This window comes from Ictidomys tridecemlineatus, chromosome 2 (genome assembly GCF_052094955.1).
Source record: "Ictidomys tridecemlineatus isolate mIctTri1 chromosome 2, mIctTri1.hap1, whole genome shotgun sequence".
In the NCBI taxonomy this organism is placed as follows: Eukaryota; Metazoa; Chordata; class Mammalia; order Rodentia; family Sciuridae; genus Ictidomys; species Ictidomys tridecemlineatus.
Window position 1 is genome coordinate 104,319,334 of NC_135478.1, and position 24,796 is coordinate 104,344,129.

Here is a 24,796-nt window from a genome sequence, read left to right on the forward strand (position 1 = left end):
CCTTCAGTAGAGAGCAGCACCCGTGTCCCTCTTATGCTTCATCCAGTGGTGGCAGGTGGCAGAGCACTTATCCCTCCCAGTGCTCTGCTCTGTGCCTATCACTGCAGAGAGAGAAGGTTCATAGGCTCCAGAAGCAGAGGCATCGCCAGTGGGTGGCTTTGGCCCTCTGTGCAGCCAGCATCCCAAGACTTTGTTGTGTGGGGGAGAAGCAGCTTTCTGCAGGGACACCAGGGAACTTGCCCTGATTCTTGGCACCTGTGAGGGAGCACCAGTATCCTCGGAGATCACATTTATCTGGGTGTTTCCCCTCCCAGGATTGCTTTCATTGATCCCTTAACCTGGTTGGCTTCTTAGGAATGGAGAGGGACCCTTCAGGAACATGGTGTCTTACTGTTCTCCTTTTCTCCACTGTCAACACAGGCCACATGCTATAGTCAGGATCCTGAATATTCCCCCAAGTCCCTTGAACTGGGGCCTGGTCTCCAGCCCATGGCACTATGAGAAAGGGTGGAGTCTTGACGGGGTGAGGCCAAGGGAGGTCCTAGGTCATCAGGGTGTGTCCTGGTAGAAGCTTTTGGGACCTGGTCTCTTTCTTCCTTTGCTTCCCAGCTGCCATGAGTTGAGCAGCTTCCTCTCCCATGTGCTCCCACCCTGATAGGCTCCCTTGTCACAGGCCCAAGCAGCAGGGACAAATGACCCCTTGAAACCTCTGAAATTTTGAGCCAAAAGAAACCTTTTCTCTTTGTAATTTGATTATCTCGGTGCTTTTGTCACAGTTAGGAAAAGCTGACCCTAACACAGCCATAAGAAATTAATACAGTCCCTGGATGCCATCACACGCATCCTAAGAAGAGTAGGGACGAGGGGTAGACACAGGAGAGAAGAAGGCAAGGCAACCATGGAGGCAGACTACAGGGACGCAGCCCTAAGTCAGGCTATGACACACACCAGGATCAGAGGAGGTCAAGAACAGATTCTCCTGTGGAGCCTTCGGAGCACTGGTGGTCCTGCATTCCACTGAGTGAAACTGATGTTACTCTGCCAGCCCCCAGGCAGGAATGAGAGGATTGTTTTCTCCTGTTTAAAGGACAGTTTGTGGTCAGTTTGTGGTCAGACCAAGATTAGTACAATATTTGCCATACTTTAAATGTGAAAAAATAGAGGTCTAAAGAGTTTAAAAATAGCTTGTTTGAGGACACTTTGCTAATAAGTGGTGGTGATGAATATCTCTCTTATAAAAATGGCACACACACACACACTCCACACCACACCACTCACACACCACACACACACACACACTCTCCCCACCACACCATTCACACCACACACACACTCCACACCACATTACTCATACCACACACACACTCCACACCACACCACTCACTCCATACACACACACACACACACACACACTCCATACCACATCACTCACCAGACACACAATCCACACCATACACAGACACACACACACACACACACTACTGTATTCTTCGTGGTAAATGTCAATTAAAGTCCAACTTTATTTTCAGGTACACAGCAGCCGTGGAAGGGCCTGTGGTGAGCGGGAGAGCCCGGGCCTCGTCCCCAGGCAAGGCCATTAGCAGCTCTAGATGTCTTGGCCGTGGTCAAACATGAGAATTTCCTGAAATGTGTATTTTTTTATTTTTTCAAATCTGGTTTTGAACAACGTTGGAACAAATGAAAACAACAACACCACTCACACTTCAGGGGAACAAAGCAGGTTTATGGGATGCCAATCCCCCACCCTACCCTGCCACCCAGAGGTTACTGGTTTGCTCAGGCTGCAAAAACCAAGTGCTGTAGCCTGGGAAAGAGGGGGTCAGAAAGAAGAAATTTATTCTCTCACGACTCTAGAGGCCAAAAGTGCAAGATCAGTGTGTCAGCAGGTTGGTTGCTTCTGAGATCTCTCTCCCGTGCTTGCAGATGGCTGCCTTCTCCCCTGTCCTCACGTGGCCAACTTTGGGTGTGTGTGTCCTAGAATCTTCTTATAAGGACACCTGCCAGGTTGGATCAGGCCCACTGTAAGGACCCTATCTTACCTGTCTTACCTATTTGGATACCTATTCTCCATATATATTCTTACCTCAGGCACTTGTGGTTAGGATTTGGACTTATGAACTTGGGAAGACCTGTTCCAGCCCTTAACATTTAACCAGTGATACTTCATATATATAAACAGCTCAGGGGACGTGGTGTGCTCTTGAAAGCAATGACTTTTCTCTGCTTTGCCCTTTTTATTTCCTCTATTAACTGAAAAATAACAATTTGTCATAATGAGTCTCTCACAGTCAAAGTACACCAAATCCATCACCACTGCTTCTATTTTTTTGCAAATGATTAAATATCACTTTCTTTCCATTTATAGCATAATCTAAGTGACAGCCGATCCATCGGTTGATCTGCTGATGTTTAACTACAGCATTTTGCATTCATTATTCCTGCTTAGATCATTCTTTAAAAAAGAGGAATAACTTGATTCTGCCTCTTGACAGCAGGGAAATTAAATGGCGAGCCATAAAGAGGAGTGTTTCTCTGAAAAACAAAATACCAACTGCAGAGCTATCAAATCAAGCCAGAACTGTGTCACCCCTAACTAAGATATACAAGGACATGTTACTGGAATATCTTCTTATTTCAGAAAGTTGAGAAGTCTTCTAACTTCAAATGCAACTTGCAAAATGGCATCACCACTCCAGGAAGCAATTGGTCAACATAGAAAGTCAAAGATACAAATACCAAAGAATGCAGGGATTCTATGATTCTGTGTGGACTCCAAAGGTCTAGCACCACTTTTTCAACTGCACTCTATGACACTGTTCAGATTCTTTTTGGATTCATGTGGGATGGGCAAATTATAGCATTGTCTTAGGTGAGGCAGATGGATACACCCACAGTCTGGATGTCTAGGTGTTCTGTGCATTCCACTGAACATCTCCTGGGTCCAATGCATAAATAGGTTAGAATGGTAGACAATGACTAGGATACTGGGGGCCTTGGCAGACCCCTGGGCTCCAGAGGGTGTGAAGACTCAGGGACGCACTTTGCAGAATTGATTGGTATCCATTGCTCACAGGCGTGCAGAGCATCCTTTCTGGGTTGGACAACACATTGCTGTGTCTGTTCCAAGGAGGGTACACAACATCTACTGGACTTCTTTGTGCTTCAGAGAAAACACACTGTGCACTCAGGGATATTACTCTAGCACACAGGACCATGTGGCATGCCTAGCTGCTGGCTATGAGCAGGGCAATGATAGGAAAGGGCTCCACAGTCATGTAGCACTTGGTGCAATCCACTCCCGTGGTTGAGCTAAACACCCCTGCAGACTGTAGTGTAAGGGATGTCAGCAGAAACAAAGATGCTACATGAAACTTATGAAAATCCCCATAGGAAAATCCCAAGACAAGCACTGGGCTTCTGAGGTCCAAGCAATGTATTACACTTTTTAAAGAAGCAGCTCTTGTTGGGCCCTGGTAGATATGGAACAATATACTCCCAGAAACAAGGGGTCATGTTTATGGACATTCCCATGATGGGCACATTCTGTTAGAACTGTAGAATCTTCATGGCAGAAGGACCCAGCAACACTCCTTTCTCTAAAACAAGAAAAAGTCTTATCTGGGCCTGATCTTAGCAGGACAGAGACACTGAATAAGTGGCAGGAGCAGAAGCCCTTGACCCTCATGGGACCCAATGGCTTTGTATCAGCCCCCATCCCCAGCTTCTTCACATGACCCTATCAGGGTATATAGTGGGTGTCCCATGGAACTGCAAGGGGCAGGTATCACCAGGGCATTGTGGGTCCCTTGTGTCTATAGGCCAGCAGAAATTCAAAGAAGGTACTTGACCTTGATTGACAAGAACAGGCAAGGCTGCTTCTACCAGTGAGAGGAGGGAGAAGTATATGTGGGGTACAAGTGAGACATCTCTTTTAGTACCTTGTTGCATTTTAACAGAACGGTGCCACTGTAACTCAGACCTGACCCTGCTCAGACCCTTCAGGAATGCAGGCTCACCTCTTGCCACAAGGCATGGTACTGAGATGGCACTGAAGGTGAGGGACAGTTGGAATGCAGAGTGGAAGAGGAAGCCCTGAGATCTATAAGAATATGGGATGCCTTGGTTCTCAGAGGAACAGACTCATGGGACTCACAGAGGGGTTACTTCCTGGGCAGGTATGTCTGGCAGATCAGTGTGGCCTGGAAGTGCTGGGCTCTGATTGGCTGCTTGGCCACTGTCTTCTCCGTTCCACTCCATACGTTTACAGAAACCATACTTCCTGAACCTGCTCCCAGACGATGCCAAGCAAGGCCCTGTGCTAAGGCAAGCCTTCCCACTAGCTAGGAGTCACTGAGCAGGGACTGTGGCTTAACCACTCTGCCATATAGTCCCCTGCCCTGCCTCCTGCCCTTTTCTAGGTATCAGTCCTGCACTCCTTCCTGAAGACTCTGTCCATTCTCTCTGGTACCCCTACTATCCCTTTTATCCTCCACTATTATTTCTCCCCCTAAATCTTTTATAGTTCTAAGGCATTCTCTCTTGGTTGTTACTTCTGGGGAAAATCTGTTCTAACACATCTTCTTAGTTCTTTCCAGGTTCACTCTGACATTTAAGTGAAGTAATAAAACCCATGTAGAGTTTATACTCAATTCATCAGGAACTATACAGAGAGGAGTGGATATATATGCATGGTGGTCAGAAAGAATAGTACTCCCCAACATTTAAAAAGCAGTTATTCTGTGCTAGCATTAAACACTCTGCATTACCATTTCACTTAATGCTCACATTCTGCCTTAGGAAGAAGTGATCATAATATCATCCTCCGTCTGAAAGCCATTCTAGGTCAGGCATGGTTTAGACAACTTTCTCAATGTCACACAGCTAATAAAACTAGAGGTAAGAACAAACTCTTCTTGCTATAATCTTACAGATTACTATTAAAAAATAAATCTTATTTCATCCCCAACCCAATAGTTGGCACTTGAACTTTTAATAATAACTGTGAGTATTTTATTTGGCTTTGCCTGGCTTCTCATTTTTTTTTCAGCAATTATTTCATTTCTTTTTTGAGCCAAAGAGTTCTGACCTCTTTGATGACTATCCATGTCATGTGACCCATCACACATGGCTCTTGATGGCATCTTAACACATGGACCAACCCTGGAGCTTATTACTGTATAAATAGTGCATGTATCCAATGACTGTTACTTTCATTCTCCTCATGGCAAAGATACAATGGCTACTCTCTTTCTTCTCGGAGGCTGAGCACACAGCAGTTGGAAACACAATCAGATCTTCATTCAATTATGTCTCCCCTGAGATTCACATTCTTGTGATGCTGTCTGTCCCCAAGGATGGCCCTGGAAATCCTCCAGCATGGCATCTGGAAAACAAGGTCCTCGGGGAACTGGTATCAGTCCGCTCACCCTTCACTCATCTCGGTCACCCTGAAAGTCTGGGTCATGTCCTTGCTTTGCTCTTTGTTGGCTCTGGACCAAGGCCAGCACTGCTGGCTTGGGGAGGGGCTACAGCTGCTTTCTGACCATTTTCTGCAGGTTTCTGGTTGCCCAGAAACCTCTTTTTAAACCTCTCAAGAGGTTTAATCCTCTCAGGAGTTTCAGACTCTCCCAGGGTCCATGTTTGCTTGAGCATCATTAACTACAGGAGGCAGCTGGGCGGATCAGGGGGAAAAAGGCATTGGGGTAGGGTGGGGAGAGCAGTCCAGTGTCCCTTGCCTGATTCCACATTGAAATAACAACAGTGGCAGGGATGTTGGAAGAGGACTCATGTTTGCTTTCCTTATTTGACAATGCAAGCATACTAGGAAACCTGACAGCACAGAAAGAGCATCCACTGAAGACCTTCTACATGCCTGTGTTCCCGTCCATTCAGTCAGCATATACATAAACTCTTGTCCCAGGCATATGCTCACTTGTTCTCTGTCCATATAAATTAGAATTTTTCCTGTAGTATCACGTAAGCAGAAGCATACGACACCTGTGTCTAGGTTCTATTACTCTGCAAATGCTTTGAGACTTCACATAATGCTTTGTGTAATTATGTGAATCAGAAGCTCAGCTCTTTTATAAAGCTGTGCAGAATTTTGTTATTGGGAGTACATTTACTACCATTTGTTTAACCTGTCACATGCTGATACTCATTTGGCTAGTTTCCAGGTTTTGGTTATTATGAGCAAACCTGCTACAAAATATTCATGTGCCAAATTTTGTATTTTTCATCTCTTCTTGGTAAACCCCCAGCACCTCTATTGGACCACCTGGTAACTAGTGAGCTAAGCTGATAGGAAGTTGCCAAAGTGTCTTCATGTGATTGTGCCATTTTACCTTACCAAGGATGCATGGGATTTCCCAGGTGCTGGCCCTCTTCGCCTGCTCTGTGTTATCAGTCTTTTAAATTCTGTTCTTCATTCACAGAACCCTGGTTGTGTTCCTCTGCTATTGTATAGCACCTAGAGACAAAAGCAAAACCTCCCCAGCAGCCCCTGTGGACATGTGACTGGTGGGTCCAATGAGGTGTGGGCGGAAGTTAGTGGGTGGGACTTCTGGAAACTCTTCCTCAGAGGCTGCTTCCGCTGGCCAAGATGGGCCCTGAGCGTGCGAGAGGGCTGCCCTTCCCAGGCCCAGGGTCAGCCCAGCGTGCACACAGCCAGGCGGCACCTGCTCCGTGGCCTCCTCAGCTTCTTGCCTAATGCTGGAGATGTCTCAGCAGGTCTTCATTCTTCGCTGCCTTCTCTGGAGTTGGGAAGTAAAGCCTTTGGGGCCCAGGCCAGCGTGGCCCAAACCAGAACCACGCTCAGGTTTGTGTGGGTCCCGGGGTGCCAGGCCTGAATGGGACACGCATTCACCCTCCTCTCGCAGTTTTCCCGCAGCGGGAAGAGGGCTGGGGGTTTGAAGGGAGAGGAGGCCCTGGGCCCTGGCTACCCAGAGAGCAAACCCTGTGACCCTGAAGAAAGGGGCCTTTATGGACACCAAGGTTGACATTTAGGCAGCACCTCAAACTCATTTGTAACTTGGTAACTTTTCTCAGGGTTAATTATCTGTGGCTCTTTTAGAGTCGTTACTGGCAGTTCCTAGAGGACTATGACATTTCAAGGCCATTGGGGGTCAGAATTTATATCGCTTGTTAGTAAACTGTTTGTTGAATTAAATCAATTTTCAGAGGTGCCATTAATTATTGTCGTATTCTTCTTCTTCTTCTTTTTCCCCCTTTCCATCCACTGTAGTGTTTGAACACCAGGAGGTTACTATCAGCATAAACACTTTGTCCCAAGACCTTATCAGTCTGGGAGCTGCCATAATAATTGCAGAAACCCTCTGTCTCTAAAAGGAAATTACTAGGAATCAAGTTAGTCTTTACTTGCAAAGCCAAGAGTTTCCCAATATGACATGCTAGTTGCAGGCCTTTATCATGTAAAAAATTGTGTCTTGGGACCTATGATAATCTCAAAAAATATTTAGGATGAACCTTTAAGTTACTTGCAAATGGAAACCAAAAGCCTACATCAGGAGTGAAAAACTCCACTTGAGCTGACCTTAATTGCAATTTCTATTTTATATTAAGGTAGAAATAGATTCCCACAGCACGAAGGGAAAATCACCATACTGCCCTTTTAATGAGTGGCAAACTCCTCCTTAGTCCTCAAGGTTTAATGCAAGTGTGATTTCATATATGAAATATTCCTGAAAATTTCTCTAGGGCATTAATTGATCCAGCTCACTGCCTTCATAACACTTTGGAATTTATTCATTATAACACTTAATTGTACAGCATTTTCATCAGTTTAAGAACTGTTTCTAAGGACAATCTTGGTCCTATCTGCAAGGACTTCTGATCCTACCTTTCTGTAGAGGGTGAACAGGTTGTTTCTTAAGTTGAGAATCTTATCTATCTTCTCTAGTTTCCTAATTGAAATATGTTGGTAGTTAAACTACAGACCTGGAATACATATATGCACCATTGAGAGGTTATTGATGATTTGTAAACCCTATTTATAATTTCAATTGAATACAAATCTAAAAGGGCATGGCTTTCCTCTGAATATTTAGGAATCCTGTGAATTGAAGGACTAACTCTTTCTTTGAGATAGTCTTCAAGCTGAGTAGTAATAAAGACTAAGATTTCTTCAGAACCCTGTTTATTTCCCACTTATTTCTTACACTTTATAGTCTTGCTCACTATTTCAGAGTTACAAAGATACCAGTTGCTTCCTTGAAAACCAGACTTATTTTCATCCCTCCTCTTTCTTCTTTGTTATATCAGGCTAAAAGTCTGTCAATTCAGATGTTCCAGTCTGACCTCTCCCCATTTCTCACATCTCAACTTGTGTCCCGGGCAGTCTTTTCTGACCATTCTAAAACATCCCTACCCCAGTTTCTTCCTGCCCCATTATCCAGTGTAAGGAGCACCATGTCAATCTGAAATAATCTTAGTTTTATTTTCGTAAATTTATGTATGTACCTATGCCCTGAGTTCCTCTACTAGATCATCAGTACCATGAGCTCAAAGAAGGCAGAAAACTCACTCCTGGATCTCAACACCCAGGACAGTTTCCTGGGTGCTCTTTCAAGACCTCACCTTCAAACTCTGGATCCAGCAGTTGATTCATGGGTTATGGGTATACCCTGGTGCCCTATAATGGGAAATGATAAGATGGCAATTTATTTATGTGGTGAAGATATTCCAGGTGGTGACCACTAATGATCCCTATGATCTGTTGCTCATGCCTTTCAATATTCCCCTGCCCATGAGTGGGAGAGTATCTGGAAAATGCTCAAGTGGAATATGGCAAGATGATGGGATATCACTTTTATTATATATGATAATCAAAACATGGATCAACCAAGATATTCTTCAATAAGTGAATAAAATAACATGATACCACTCTAAAATGGAATGTTATTCTACAGTAAAATGAAATGAGCTATCGAGCAATGGCAAGGTGAGGAATTTAAGTGCAGATTACAGGAAGCCAGACTGTAAGGATTTTATACTATATGGTTCCGAAGTGTAAAACTCTAGAGGCAGTAAAGTAACCATCAATTGCCAAGAATTTGTGGTGGATAAGGATGAAAAGGTGAAGTATAGGAAAATTTTAGGGCAATAAAACTATTGCATGCTGCGCTCCAATTATGGACATATAACTATTTGTTAAATACAATTGATCTTTACAGCAAATTTAAAGGAACATAATTGGGGAGGCAGGGTATCTCAGAAAGAAATACATGCTGTGTTAAGATTTCTAGCTTATTACAAATATGCAAAACGGCTTACAGAAAGGAGGCAAAGATGTTGACCTAAATATCTTTGTAAATGAAATCTTTAAGATTAAAGGCAAAAGGGACTTATCATAACCAATGAAGTAGACAAAGTTTACCAGAGGAATATATTTAAATTTCTGAGATACATACATACTGGAAGTGAACAATTGAGAAAATGGGCAGTGGAGGCTGGAAGTTAAGTCTCTCATGGGGTGAGAATTTATAGACAGGTAAGAAAGAATAAGAGGCTAGAATGATATATATGGCAGTGGGTTAGAGCAGAAGTCACCATGGAAAACTCACATTTCACTTAAGAGATACAGAGTCTTAGTAAGAGAAATATCTACAGACATGTGTATGTGCATGAATTAGTATACATACATGTGTTTCCCTGTCAGCTGAGTTGGACAATCAAGATGATCTACTAGAAATATGCAGCCCATGAACACACCTCACACTCAGTTTTATTTTTAACACTGTTCTCCAATAAAAGAAATCAGAGGTCCTTGGGAAAATGACTAGTTCTAGGACTGGGGCAGAAAACAAAAGATGAGTCGGAGTTTCTTGTAGCACCAGCATTAAAACAATACACACACACAGACACACACACACAACTTCATTGTTGGGCATATATTTAATGGTTACAGGACCCAGCCAAAGTGAATACCAGTTACTAAAGCTGGAACAATTTTGGAGACAAGTTAAATAAATTAGTACGATACTATACACCAGAGCACTAAATCTCTACAAGTACATTCTGACATACATACATGATTTATTAAATGATAGAGAATGGACAATTATTTCATGTAGAAAAATCCCAACAGAATTATGTAACTTCTCACTCTAAAGTAGGGGATCTTTTAAGTTGGGGTTGTGTATAGTGGGCTTTCTTCTCATAAGTCAGTATAGAAAGGTGGGAGAAAGAGTAACTTTGCAGAGGAGGACAGGTGCTACTTCAGGCAAGTGACCTAGGCCAGCACATCAGTCCTAAAACCTGTGGGAACAATGTAGATGATGTGATGGCCATTGCATCTTACCTCTCTGACCAAACCTGTGACCCATGTTTAATAATTAGAGAATATCAGAAAAATTCCAGTCTCTATCCTACCAAATCCCAGAATTGTGTTCTTTACAATTATCAAGGTCCTGGACAAGAAAAGCCCAAGATGGTATTATATCCCAGAGGAGCTAAGGACATAACACATGCAATGTGGCAGGCTGGGTCGGATTCTAGAAGAGAAAACAGGTAAAAATTATGGAAATCTAAGTTATGAACAGAGTTTAAATGAAACTAATTAATCAGTATTGGTTCATTAATTGTACTTGATACACCAGGCTAAAGTAAATGTTCAGAATTAGAAAAAGAGTGTGGAGGTACGAGTAAGGGTGGTACAAGGAACTCTGTGCTCTCGGATCAGTTGTTCTATGAATCTAAATGTGTTCGAAGGGATTCTAAGAATAGCAACATTCAGTCATTCTTCAGTGTCTAGGGTAGGATGGCTGAGTTTTAGGAGAATAAAGAACACATGCCCCACCATGTTATCAACTTCATTCCCACCAGTCTGCTTTCCTGACAAACCCTCAGCAGTCCATGAACAAATGCTTCCATTGCTAATGGACATGTATTTTTGAGTTATTTATAGTGCATTATGGAGTAGAAGGGCATCCTTCTTAATATTTTGTCCTGATACAAACTGACCTGACATGAGGAAATAAAAAAATCAGGGCTCAGGTGTTTGGATGCCAATTACACTTCACAGATGATGTCAAGGGACATAAATAGCCTAGATAACAGCTGGCGACTCCCTACTCTCTTTATCTCCTTTTCTTCCCACTTTCTTTACAACACTGTAATGCATGATTTTGCAGGTTTATCTGCCATTACCACCAGTATCCATAGTAACAGTGTTGGGAACCACAGAAAGAACATGTGATTGTTTTTAGTGATATCAGCAGCATATAAATCAAAGCACCTTTTATGTCTCTAGGATTTAATTCTCTTCATTCTCTTCTGACCAGAAGCTATGTAAATGCGATGCCATTGTCTTGGAATAATAAAATTTTAGGTCTGAGGTGGTGTAGGGGACAGTCTGAGCCCCACTTTTATTTGCAGATGAAGACCTGAAATTCAATGGTAATGTATTTAATTAAGGCTGATAATTGTCCTGAATACTCTTAATTCTCTATAATGACAAATATGATCATGAAGAACAAGGATATAACATGAGTCTGCAGGTAGACAGCCTACAATTCCTCAGCTTCTCCTACTGGCTTACTCTGCCCTCATGGTTACAAGGCAGGCACCATTGTCCTGAATTGACACTGACATTCAGAGCAAGTAGAAGTGTGGAAGGGGTGTCACCAGTGACATTTTTCCCGTTTATATTGAGAGTGAGTATCTGTACTACAGGCACCTGACAAACATCTTGTTTCATTGCTGGGAGCAAAGCACTGGGGCAAAAACAGTTTCAGCTGAGCCAGAAGAAACTGGATTTAGCTGTGCCAAGCTTTGCAGTGCAAATGGGAAGGAAAGTGAAGCCTGGCTACAGTGTTAGATGAGAGAGTGACTGCCACACAGAGGTCTGAATGAAAAGACATGTGGCTGGAGCTTGGAGAAGGGACATCTCCAGAGGCCAGGTACACATGGAGGCAGGCACCGCTCACACAGAGCATCAGCCTTGTCCCAAGGATATTTTAGTCTTAGGCAGAGGAATTGTTATTTTGAAGAGATGATAACAGGAATGTAGCAAGAGGACAGATGGAGGATGAGAGATGAGTCCGGAGGCTATTGCAGTAGAGAGGGAGTACCCTGGGACTGTGGCCCCACTGGTGGGAGGCATGTGGTGATGGCAGAGGAGGAGAGGAGTGGGAGGGATTCAGTATCCACCTGGAGGTAAAACACTGAGGCTCTGGTTACCAAGGAACTTTAGGGGGTACTAGAGTAAATTCCAAGAACCTGTCTGGAGAACATGGTTGAATGCAGTTGTGCAGATGGATGTGCAGAAGGAGCAAGACTTATTGGTGGGACAGTTAAAAGATGGCTCTTGAATCTGGGGCCTGCTATGTTTAAAATGCCTGCAAAATATCTAGGTGGAGTTCTCATAGGGATGAAGATATCTGAGTCTAGAGCTCAGAGGGGAGGCCTTGGCTGGAGACATAGAAATGAGTGTTGCTGATAGGGAGGTGCTAATCCAAGGATTCAGAGACATTTAGGATGCTTTCACCAACCTTGAACTTAGTCTCCATTCCTAATGTCTGCATTTCAAAGACACAAGAGAACATAATTCATGTTCATTCTGTATGGATTCAGACTCTGCCAAAGACATAGAACTGAAAGATTTCTTCAGTTTGACAATGATGTAAAGATGTTAGGGAGAATTGTAGGAGAATAAATTGCAGGGATGAGCAAGATTAAATGCTAGAGCTCCACTGCTGTGAGTGAATTTCAGAAAGATATTTTTTATGATGAAATCTAAACTAATCCTTTCTGAAGCAGAAAATGCCCGACAAGGTGAGAACATGCAGACCTTGGCGTCCTACCACTGCTTTGTGCAAGGAAGCTGCTTTTGATAGAGCACGTTCATATTCAGATTGAATTGGCCATTTATTTTGATCCTCCTTGCTCTTGTCACAGGCTTCAGCAGCATAGGAATGTCCTGGGCACATCACAGGAGCATAAATGCAAACAGAAAGGATACCCCAGGCCAGGAAACCCAGCCTTCCTCTGCAACATCTGATTTTGGTGGTTGTGATGTTTGGCTAGGAAGTAGGGGGAGTTGAGGACATCCAGGGTCAGTGACAGGGGACATTGGTGAACTTGGAGGTGTGTGCTTGTGTGGATGTGAGTCAAAACTGAGGCTTTAAAAAAAATTATTATGCAATATCTAAGAAAAGCATAAAGAGTGATAATGGCAAACCCGGTAGATAATCTGCACCCCTGGGGTGCACTGGTGCTCAGGAAGAGGCTTAAGACATAAAACATTATGAAGACAGTGCCCCCCCCATGCTGTTACACCTCTTCGTCCCATTTCCTTTTTGTGTCCCATCCAGTCATCGTTACCCTGCATATGTGTGTCTGTCTTCCTATTAGTTTTTAGCCACTGTGATTTGTATCTGTGCATTTAGAAAGTATTTTGCAAGTTTGAAAATGTTATCAAATGTAATCATTTTTAAGAAAGTAACAACTTGTGTTTATTACTAAATATTATATTTGTGTGACTCATATTGATACATGTGGTTCTAATTCATTAATTTTCCTGGCAAAACTATATATTATGACCATCTCAATTTACTTCCAATAATTTCTTCAGAAAAGTAGTATGCAGATTTGAGCTTCTGCCTGAGTTGGGAGCCTTTTGATGAAGCAGTGCAGGGTGTATGTGGGGGTGGTAAATACCCCTGCCTCCCACTCTGAAAAGCCATTGGAGCAGGGAGAGGTGTTTACCTTAAATGACATCCTGGGACCAAGTGCCTGGACCCCTCATCAGTCTCAGCATAGCTCTCCTCACTGGCTCAGCCATCATGGTGCATGGGTCATGTACTGGTGGAGGCCAGTACATTCTTCATGGAGAGGCCCACCAAATGCAGCAGCCAGGCTTTGGTGGTCCAATCAGGGGCCTCTCCTTCCACATCATTTGAACAGCAGCTGAGATCTGTCTGTCTTTTATTTGGAAAATAACATTAAAATAAATGCTTCAGCAGCTTACTTCTAGTAGTAAATCTTAAATAATTATTTTGTATAAGAAATTCAATGTATATTCACCTCTGAATGCAACCCTTTAGCAAAAAGGATATTATTACTATATACACATATTACACACATAACTTAACATGTATTCATTAAATTTTATGTTATGCTTAAACATAATTTAACATATGTACATACTGTATGTATATATTTCATATATAGGCACATATACACATATATCTAAGACATGGAACAGATTAGCTTTGAGTTACCCATTCTTAGAAGAAAAAGCATGATAAATAATAAAACAAGGGAAGAGGGGGAAATCTTAGGCAATCACTGCTCACTGGAGCAGGTTCACATCTGCACAGAGATTCCTTTTCATGTGTCCAGGTATTAGAATTAAAATCCCTGCTTTTGATGCTTATTCGTAGGCTTCTGCTTTTCTGGCACTAATTGATTTTCTTTCAAGATTATTCCAACTCACTTCATGTTTCAGAAACCCAAATATGGCATTCCTGATGGCCAGGTCATTGTGCCCCACACTGACAGGGCAGGAGTGTGGCTCCCCCTCTGTTCTGTGGACCTGAGGCAGCTCCTGCACCATAGGGTGCCTCCAAAGTCACTCCCTGGACTCTTCCCTGCCTTATCTATCTTGTTCTGAAAAAAATCTTTCCCTTCTCATGGAGCAGGCCTTTGCCAGCCGCTCAGCTGCCCAGAGGGAGTTGCAAGCCTCTTTCTGTCTCCTTGTGGTTAATTTATCACAGAGAATGTGGTTTGCTGGGGAATCCTAATTAGAAGTGTCCTTACAGTTGTCATTAATCACCATCTAAAAATGTTTCAGTCTCCAGTGCTGGGAATGTCTCAGAATGTCTGATGACTGCAAGGATGTGATGATGTAGACACTGTGGTGTGAAGAAATTAATCCCAGGCAGGACTGCCTGGGGAGTATTCCAAAGGCTGAGGAGCTGTTTATAGGCCCAGACTCCTGTCTCCAAGGAACTGGAATCAGAGACTGTGGTGGTGGAATGCAGAAATTGGTGTTGTTCTCCAGCTTGAAGATGGTGCCGGTGTGCCTGTGGTAAATACTGACCCATTGCATCTGATGTCCCTCTGCTCTGGCTTAGTGGTTTTAGGGGCTCTTGTGGACCAGTGAGCTCTTAGAGTCACATAGAGGATTGACACCTCTGGTTTGGCTGAGTTTACTCTGTTAGGCACTATAAATCCTTCATATTAAGAATTTCTTCATCCCCAGAAAACCAGCATGCTGGTCACTCTAGCTACAGACTCATGTGTCCAAAGAGAGCTGGCGTCTTACAGAAATTTTATTCAAACCAGTAGCTATTATGCTTCCTAGGAGCCAGGCTCAGTGTAGGTTCTTGCTGAAAATGTGATTAGTATTTTGGAGTGTTGCAAACGCAGGGTATTCCACCTCCCTACAACACAATCAAGAGTGGACCTGACTCTTCTCAAGCCATTCAGAGGTGGTTCAGAGGAACATCTCACCAGAGGAAGTTCTGGTTGCACAATAACACAAAAATGCTTTGTGAATGGTTTAAGGAGACAAGTCTAAAGGATATCTATAGAAATTTTATGGAAAAAATAAGGAAAATTGAAAAATAATTTGCTTTGACAAATGGAGACACTCCCCTGCCTGGTGATGTGCAAGAAATTATCTACCCAAGAGCAAGAGTAAGTGCATAAGAGCTGGAGAGGAGGTGGTTGAGGTCTTGCAGAGATCCAGAGAAGTCCTAAAAGACACCTTGCAAAGGGCCTGTGAGCGAGATATCTGAGGCATGTATGGGATTCGTTTTTAGAGAAATAACAATGTTCATTGTAGTGTTTTGAGCACCTCAAATGTGCCAAGCCCTCCTCTCAGCACTTGATGTACATTAACTTAGTTTTTCGGCAACTTTTGAAGTCAGTATTATTATCTTCCTATTTACATGGAAATTGGAGCTCAGCAATGTCAAGTGCCTTCTCCAAACATCTCAATGCTGGCCAACCTTGCAGCTGGAGTTAAAACCCAGGTTTCTTCCTCTGGAGAGCTCTCTGTTCACCACTACCTCTCACATCTTCCTGCCCTCCATTGGCATATGTGTCCAACCTCCTAGCTGGTGGGAATGCCCGAAAACAACCCTCCAGAAGCAAAAGTAATGTGAATATATTCTCCTGGTCTTAATTGCTCTGTTTAAAATTTTTAGTTATTCTGTAGGAATGCCATCATTTCCCCAAGCAGACTGGTTTCTCGGTTCTCCTTCATTTCTCCCTTCTGTCTATCCATGGCAGTACAATGGAATACTTGTGGATTCATACATAGCATGTCCTCACTGCTAGCACTAGGAATTGTTCTAATGAAACCCTCACAAAAATATATGGATTGGGTCCATTATTCCCCTTTGGGGAAAGAATAGCACAGCCTCATTATCACAGCTCAGGTGGCACACCTGGCTTTAACACCCATCCTGTCACTTACTTGCTGTTTATGGAGCCTTCTGCATGGTGTGGTAACCAGGGTGAGCTTGGAAGCTGGTGCCCCAGATTCAAATCCAGTTCTATCACGAACATTCTCCTAACCCTCTCTGTCAAGCCTCACCAAGCTTCAGCTGTAGGACCATGAGCCAAGCTCACACTGGTGGGCTTTGTACAATGATAGGGATGTGCATTAGAGGGAGATGCTCCAGTCACCACTGTCTCAGGGACCCTGACCTTGTTCTGGAGGAGGCCAGTGGGCACTCTATGCTCTGTGCCCTCAGGAATCCCTGTCTGGGTACAGGAGCAATACCTGTGGAGTTTTCATGCGACACATGTTTTCTTAAACTATTTGATCAATTGGTCATATTTTAAAATTGAAAGAGCAACTCAGATGAGGGTTACCACTTTTGCTTTGTGAGAGTGTTTGTAATATTTTTAGAAAAGATGATAAAGATTGGATAAGACGGAGGATTTTTTTATATAATAGAGCTGCATAATTAGGAGAAGTTATCACATTTCTCTGGCTTTCTCTTTTCTCTGCCCATTCCCTTTTTGCAGTTGACCTTGCTGGTGGTATTAGAAGTACAGAAACACCTGCTTTGGAATGACAGTGTGTGCTTATCTAACATTTCTGGAAAATCTATTCCATAACACAAATAAATAGCCCTTCTTTTTATCCTTGTTGAATGACACTACCAAATGAGATGTTAAATACAAGCTTGTGGGATGTGTTTAGTGGCTAACAAAGTGAATATATGAATATATTCCTGACAAAGCATGCTGCAGAAGCTGTAATCTCTGAATTTTGACAACCTTAGGTAGAATCATTTTAATAGAATATAATATACATCCTGCCTGAATTACTGTGATAAGAATTCAAAAAGTCCCTGAATGCAAAGACCCAGTGCACTGAGTTAGAAGAGCAGGAATGGTCTTAATTTAAAATATTTTAGTGAACACTGTTTGTGAGGAAATATGAATAGTGAAGTTGAGAATAATGTGGTTATAAAGGAGAGGAGAGATAGAACAGCGTACAAGCTTGCAAGTGTCCTGACACTAATGCCCAGCCAAGGGAATGGATGTCAGATCCTGGGCTGCTCCTGGGGAAACAGATGCTTCCAGATGGCCTGGGCTGGCGTTCTTCCTTAAACGAGCTTCCTTTACAAGTCTGCTTGTGTGCACTTGAGTCTACCTGGGAATGAATCACTGAGTGAAAGTGCGTGTGCCTCTGCAGCTTGATTGGAGATTGCCAAAACTTCTTAAAGTGAGCACAGTGGGGAATTATTATTTCTTATAATCTTATCCACACGCACACACTTAGCTCTTTTCTAAAAATCTGATAGGTATGGAATGCTCTCTCATTAAAATTGGATTTGTCTGAATACTAGAAAGTCAAGCGTTATTTTATATGTTTATTGAACATTTGGCTTCTTCTGTGAATAACGTATTGAAAAGTCAGCCATTTCCCATTCTTCCCAAGCCCATAATCCTCATGAATGTAGGAGATTCTTGGTGTTGGGGGCCCACTGGTCAGATGGGGCCGACAGAGGATACTCAGAGAAATAATAATGCATCTACCTAGAAGTCTGGGACTCCCATCCTGAATCTCAGACATGAGATGAAATTTATCATGAATATGTCTCCCATTCCCATTTACAGTTCTATGAGGACAAGGATTAAGGGAGATGACAAGGATAAAAATGGGTGACAAGGAGGCTGGAGTTTTGCTATTTGACTTTGCCTAGGAAAATGGTCATGTCTCCCTGCATAAGTTTCCAAACTTTGAGGTTAATGAAAACTGTAATTTTCATTTTAACTTTATCTAACTACCTGCATTTTAATTCACAATTTCAACATGTGACTCTCAAGGTGTTTCCTAGCAGGTATAGAGGGAGCCATCTAGGGACTCAGCCTCCCTTCCTCCTTCCTCATTGCCAGCCTGCAAGAGACGAGGTCAAATGCATGTTCTCTGGCGGTGCTCCTTCCCTGCCTGAAGTGCAGGCCTGGTGTTGTTTTCAACTGAAAGCATATGCCTGGACCGGCCTTCTATGAGGTTCACATTGTGTTGTGTTTTCCTTGCCAGAGACTGTTTCCAGCTCATCCCACACCTATAAAGTGGCAATGAGTGACACATTGCCAGAGGCCCAGACCCACATTTATTAATGCTCAGGGAGGATTTGCAAGCTGAGAAGGCATGTGGGGAGGGGGAAAAACAGAGTATTTGAGGAAAGAAAGAAGTTCGTGGCTTAAATGGAAACACAAGGGGAGCTGTCCAAATCTGAGGCGTATAGAAGAAGGGCCCACAGGACTGGAAAGAAGAATGACTACTGGGGCCCTGGCAGGTCCATCAGTTGCCTCTGCATCCAGACAGAGCTGGGTTCCAATCCTGCCCATGTAACCTTGGGTGACTCAGCCTTCTGAGTCCCTGTGTCCCACATTACCAGCTGTGAGCATTAGCTAAAATCACTTATTTTAAAGATTTAGTGTAATACATCAGAAGAGAGAAAATGCCCAATTAATGGTTGTCAATAGATGAAAAGGCTGTTTTTGTGTGGAAGTTGCTGACATCTGGAAGATCCAAGAGTGACTCCCAAGTGACTCCACCCTACACGAGCCAAATGAGAAGCAGGCTTTTCTTTGTTGTCCACATTGATGAGTAAGTGTAAAGCATTAGTTGTGATTTGAGAGCTGTGGGAAGTTTCTGATGAATGGTGATGAGTTCCATTAGTATGAAAATTTCTGTATTCTCATAACCTGGTGACTTACCCAGGTTTTAACCTGCCTCACTGGGCATGCACAACACATCTGAAGGTTGAGGGCCACAAGGTTCTAGACACTGTCATTTAGCTGGGCAGTGTGTGTGTGTGTGTGTGTGTGTGTGTGTGTGTGTGCCTCAAATCCAGATCTCAGAGGAACTGGTAATTATGTTCTCAGCTAATCTGTCGAAGTTCTTGTGCTTGGTTCTGAAGTAAAGGGTCAGCTGTGGCTCACACAGGGCCCACAGGAAAATATGGATGAGCCTAAAAAATCATTAGATGATTTTCTAATTTTTATTTTTTATAGTGAGCAATAGAATGGGGACAGGAGGGTTCAGAGAAGCTTCTCTCTGGGAAGACAGGGCTCAGGTAGAGCTCAATGTTGTTGAATGTGGGTGACTAGCATGAGGTGCAAGGACAGTGAGCTGCAGGAGCAGGCTGTGAGTGACGCCAGTGTGGGCCCTCTCTGTGGCCTGCAATTACCCCTTGATGCAGGGACACTTTGTGCACTGTCCTCTCTGAACTCTTACATGGTGTCCTTGTCAGTCTGTTTTATTCTCTGTGTGTGTGTGGTTTGCAGGTGCATCAATTTAAGATGGTGCATCACTGGGCTGGCTTTTCTCCCCTGAGGGTGAATGGCTTCCACTCTAGATGGGTTGTCTTCTTTGCTCCTGCAAGGGAATTGTCTCTTGGCATCTTCAGTGGTGCAGTACTGTGTGAAGTGGGCGCTGAACTTGTAACCAGGTACATTCTTGGCCAGCTAGCTATCTCACATGGCATCTGGCCCCTGTGCACCTGGCTGTGGAACCTAGGAAATATTTAGGACACAGTCTGTCTGCTAAAAAGAGAGGAGGACACAGTTCTCTCTGATAAATGAGAGAAGCATAGGAGGTCTCTAGAAAGCTGGCCAGTATACCATTGGCCCTCACCCCATGCTGATTCTCATTATTGTCTGTGAGATTTGTTTTCTTTGTTTCCTTTTAGTGTTCAAATAACAGTTTTGCATGTGAATACAGAGTGGTGCCCTTGGATGTCACCAATGTGCCCCTGAGTGCACCACAGCAGGGTCTGGCTTTTGGTATATTCAAGGCAGTGATAAATCCTGGAGTGAAACCCTGTCTTTTTGGTGAGATGATTGACATCATATGGCAGCAAAGGCAAGGGTTCTCAGAATGGTGTGCAGGAGACCCTAGCTGCCTTAGGTATGTCACATCCGGGTATCCTCATCAGACACACTGCCCTGTCTGTTCCTGTGTGCTGGTGCCTCCTGCCTCCCTGCTCCAGCAGGACAGACATGGTGGAAGATGCTGCCTGCCTGTTCTCCACTCAATGACTCTTCTGCAAGTGGCTCTGGAGAACTGAATGGAGCACTGAGTGGAGCCCATTCTCTGGATCACAAAGATGCTTTGCCTCTGGCTCAGTCCTATCCAAGTGAGCAATGAGAGTAAGACTTTAGAGCAGACAGTGAAGCAATTAGTGTGAGATCACTGCAGGAAACCAAACATAACAAGAAAACCTCAATGAGTTTTTTCTGGCCTGAGTTTTCCACTGTGAGTCCATAGATGGCAGCTGTTATGCAAAAGAGCAGCAAAAGAAGCCTGGCAAAAGGAGAAGGCATATGTGGCTTGTCACTCCCTGCTTCCCTGGATGACCAGGCTCTGGAAACAAGAGCACTCTTCATGCCAGTGCCCAGGTGCCAGCCCCCAGCTTGGTGTGTCCATTAGTCATGTTTCATATACATGGCAATTTCCAATGAAGAAATTTTAGAAGAAAACTTCTTGCTTACAGATCAGGTGCTAAAATATTTCAGTCATAGAAAAATCTGCTTATTTACATTATCTCAGGAAAAAATGCATGTACTGGCCAGAAAACAACCTATTCTGCTGTGATCTCATAAAACTTCTCACTTCATTCATTCCACACTATGCATTTGGTTGTTCTCATAGTACCTTCTGCAATGCATACATGTGTATACACACCCACAGTTGTGTGTATACACACACACATGCACACACAAGCATGCACACATGTGTTTATGTGTTTATGCACATACACAGAGTTTTCTTTCTATCCATCTGAACATCTCCCCCATTGTCTAAAGTGCAGCTCAATCTTAGCCTCCTCTGTGAGAGCTGCTGACAGACGGGATGTCTGTTCAAGTGTGCAGTCACTTCCAGCCCCCCACTTATGGGTAGACATATCTCCTCACTCTGTGACGTTGGATCTGTCCAAGTGTCTATTTTGAACATCTGTTGGGTGCATGTTCTGGATTTGAGTTTAGCTGTACAACTTGAATTTGCTCATTATATTTAGTGAACATGTTGGATTAAAGTATGAAACATACTCTGCAGTCAGCTTTTCCCTTTGCTCTTCTAGATTATTTGCTTGTTAGAGAATAGTATAAGACAGATGGTCTAGAGCTGACCCATAGATGCATAGACCTGCAGTCTGAAAAGCTATTCTGGCTTTATACAAAGACCTAGATGCCTGATTATAGAGGTGTATTATTTATGCCATTTCATTTGGAGTGATTTGTTGTTTAGCAATAGCTGACTTATTCACCCACATTAATCCTATCTCCTCTTACATCATTTTATCCTTCACTATAAACATGGCGGAGAAACAGTTTATGTATCACCTGTCATTTAAGATTGTGACAGACACCCAAGCATAACTAGCTGAATGCACAGGGCAAAGTCATCAACATACGTGAATCCAGATATTAAAAGAGTATTAGGATCCTTCTTTATTTAGCTTTCCAGATTCATTATTTTTCCTTGTAGCAACAAGTTGGACCCCACAAGCAAGAGGATTCCATTCAACCAGTTTTAAATACTTGGAAGCAACAAGGCTTTTATTTTTCAATGCTTTTTTACAAAAGGATCAACCTTGGTTTTAGTGATCTAGTTGAAGTACTTGTCTCTCCCTGACTGAGATGATGGAATAGGTTGGACTGATGGCTTATCCTGGGCTTCAAGCCACTGGTGCAGGCAGTGGTTGGCACTTATTTTTGTTACAACTAAACCAACTCCAGGTAATTGGGAATTGGGAAGAGATGGTTTGTCACAGGAAAACCAGTGCTTTTTTATTTAGGAGAAGGGAGAGTGGGTGTCAAGTTGGCTAAAACTGTAGGTAATTCATCCATTTGAACCATCAACTAAGTTAGAAATGCTGGGTTATATTCTATCAGCTTGCCAATTTAACCAAGCATCTTAAATTCCAAAACAAATATGCCATCATGTCTCCTGTTTATTATATTTTGAAACTGAATACTCTTTTGTACCAGTAATTCCACTAAGTTATATCAATAGAGTTGATCAATTCAGGTATGGTTTCTTTATTCAAAGCATTGTAATTTTAGCAGAAAATAAAATTCATAGAGATGCAATAAATTATATATGATTATGTTACAAAGAAGTACTCTCCAAGCTATGAGAGTAATAAGAATTGAAATTACCCTTCATTTGAAACACTCAAAAAGAAAAAAATAGTTTTTGAGACATTGGTCAGTCAATACTTTCACAGTGGTCCCCACAAAAAGGGAAACAAGCAAGCTGGTCCCTTATATTTGTCCTGTACTATTGCCCTGAGTTTCAAAACTGCCAGCTTGAGAGGGAGACCCAGGGAGACAATGGTGGACCATCTGAGTTGAACACAGAGAGATAGGGGTCTAGGGAGACCAAAGGTCTACATCTTGCAGACCATGACAGATAAGAAATAGAAAACCCCAGAGATCTTCAGTAGGACCTCCTTGAGTCCTCAGCAGACTAGTGATTATGCAGAGATGTGAGTGAGTACAGTGCTGACACCTGGTGTTGGAATAGCTCCTGTCCCCCACAGGCAACCTGGAAAATGTGTGATTCATGGGAATGAATAGTCTTCACAGATAGGTGTTGTCCCAGAAATGGGAAACAATCTGTTTAGACTGAGCATTGGTCCATGTCTTCCTAACAAATCAAGAGAAAGACTAAAAAGGACAAAGCTATTAACAAGTAACTTAATTAATTCCCCAAAACCAACTTAAAGTACATTTATAGGTATACAAAAATATCCATTACCTGGAAGAGTAAAATGCATGATATCTGCCACCCAGAGATAAAACACTAGTCATGAAAAGAAACAAGAAAATATGATCCCATGTGAGGAGAAAGATCAATCCAATCAATCCAATCCAATTCATAAACAACACAGATGTTATAATTGACAATTAGATAAAATGACTTGGACTGTATCTCATATGTTTGAAAGTTAGCTAAATACTTGGAAGATATAAAAAGTCTCAAACTTCTAGCAATAAAAACTAAGATGAGCAAGATGAAAGATACACTAGATGTGGCTAATGGCTGATTACATGCCATGGAATTAAAGATAGTACACTTGAACATATAACAATAGGAGCTATCCAAAACAAACTAGAGAAAATCAAAATACAGAGGAGTACATTAAGTGATTCATGCAATAATTCCAAAAAGAGACCCAGAAGGAGTGGAGAGTAGGACACTTGAAAGAATAATGACTGGAAATTTTCCAAATTTAATGAACTATAAACCCTCAAATCTAAGAAACTGAATGAAGCCCAAGAAACATGAAGAAAATAATAGCAGGGCGCATCATGATCCAATTCAAACCAGTGATAAAAGAGAAAATCATAAAAGCAAACAGCTGCCATCATTATCTTCATGGTTCTGTACATAACAACAGCAGTTTTCTCACTGGAAACATTGCAGATGAGGAGGCAGAGAAACCAAAAATTATAGTCCTGAAATCTCAAAAATAAGCAAAATAAACTGTTCACCTAGCATTCTAACCAGTGAACACCTTTCACAAGCTAAAACAACACTAATTATATTTCAGACATATGACAGGGGAGTAATTTGCCAGTAGGAGACATCCACTTCAAAATTCCTTTATAATTTTTTAATTTAAATTTTATTTGTAAATGACAAACACTGAGCATAGGCTTTTGTGGGGCACAATGTGATGTTTTGATATGTGTTTATAATGTAAAATGTTTGAATCAGACTAATTATCAAATCTCTCGAGTCGCCTTTTTTGTATGTGGTAAAGTGTTTCACATCTACTTTTTCAGCCACTTTGAAGTATACACTGCTTTCTGTTTTATTATAGTCACCACTGTATATAGTGGATCACTTAAGGACATACTTCATGCAGGAGAAAAGTGTCCCATGGACCTATGGATCTGCATGAAGGAATGAAAGACTGAGAAATGGTGACTCTATTCCCGCCCCCTACCCCCCTCCGTTAGAATCTCTTTAAATGATAACACTTTGATACATTGCCATAGTCTCAGATCATTCCCCCACACATGTTGATCCATTAAAAGGAGAAAAAAAAATTTGTGGTGGCAAAATCTTGAAGACTTTATCTTCACCATAGGCTATGACAAGGATATGACAAGACACTGCATCCCTCTCTGGCATTCTACTAGCAATGCTTCACTCTAATGTAGTCATGGAAAAATGCCAGTGGAAAATGGTACATTCTTCAAAATAATTGAAAAGTGTTCCCAAAACATTTAAATTTTATCAAAGGCAAAAATAAGGAACAGTCATGGA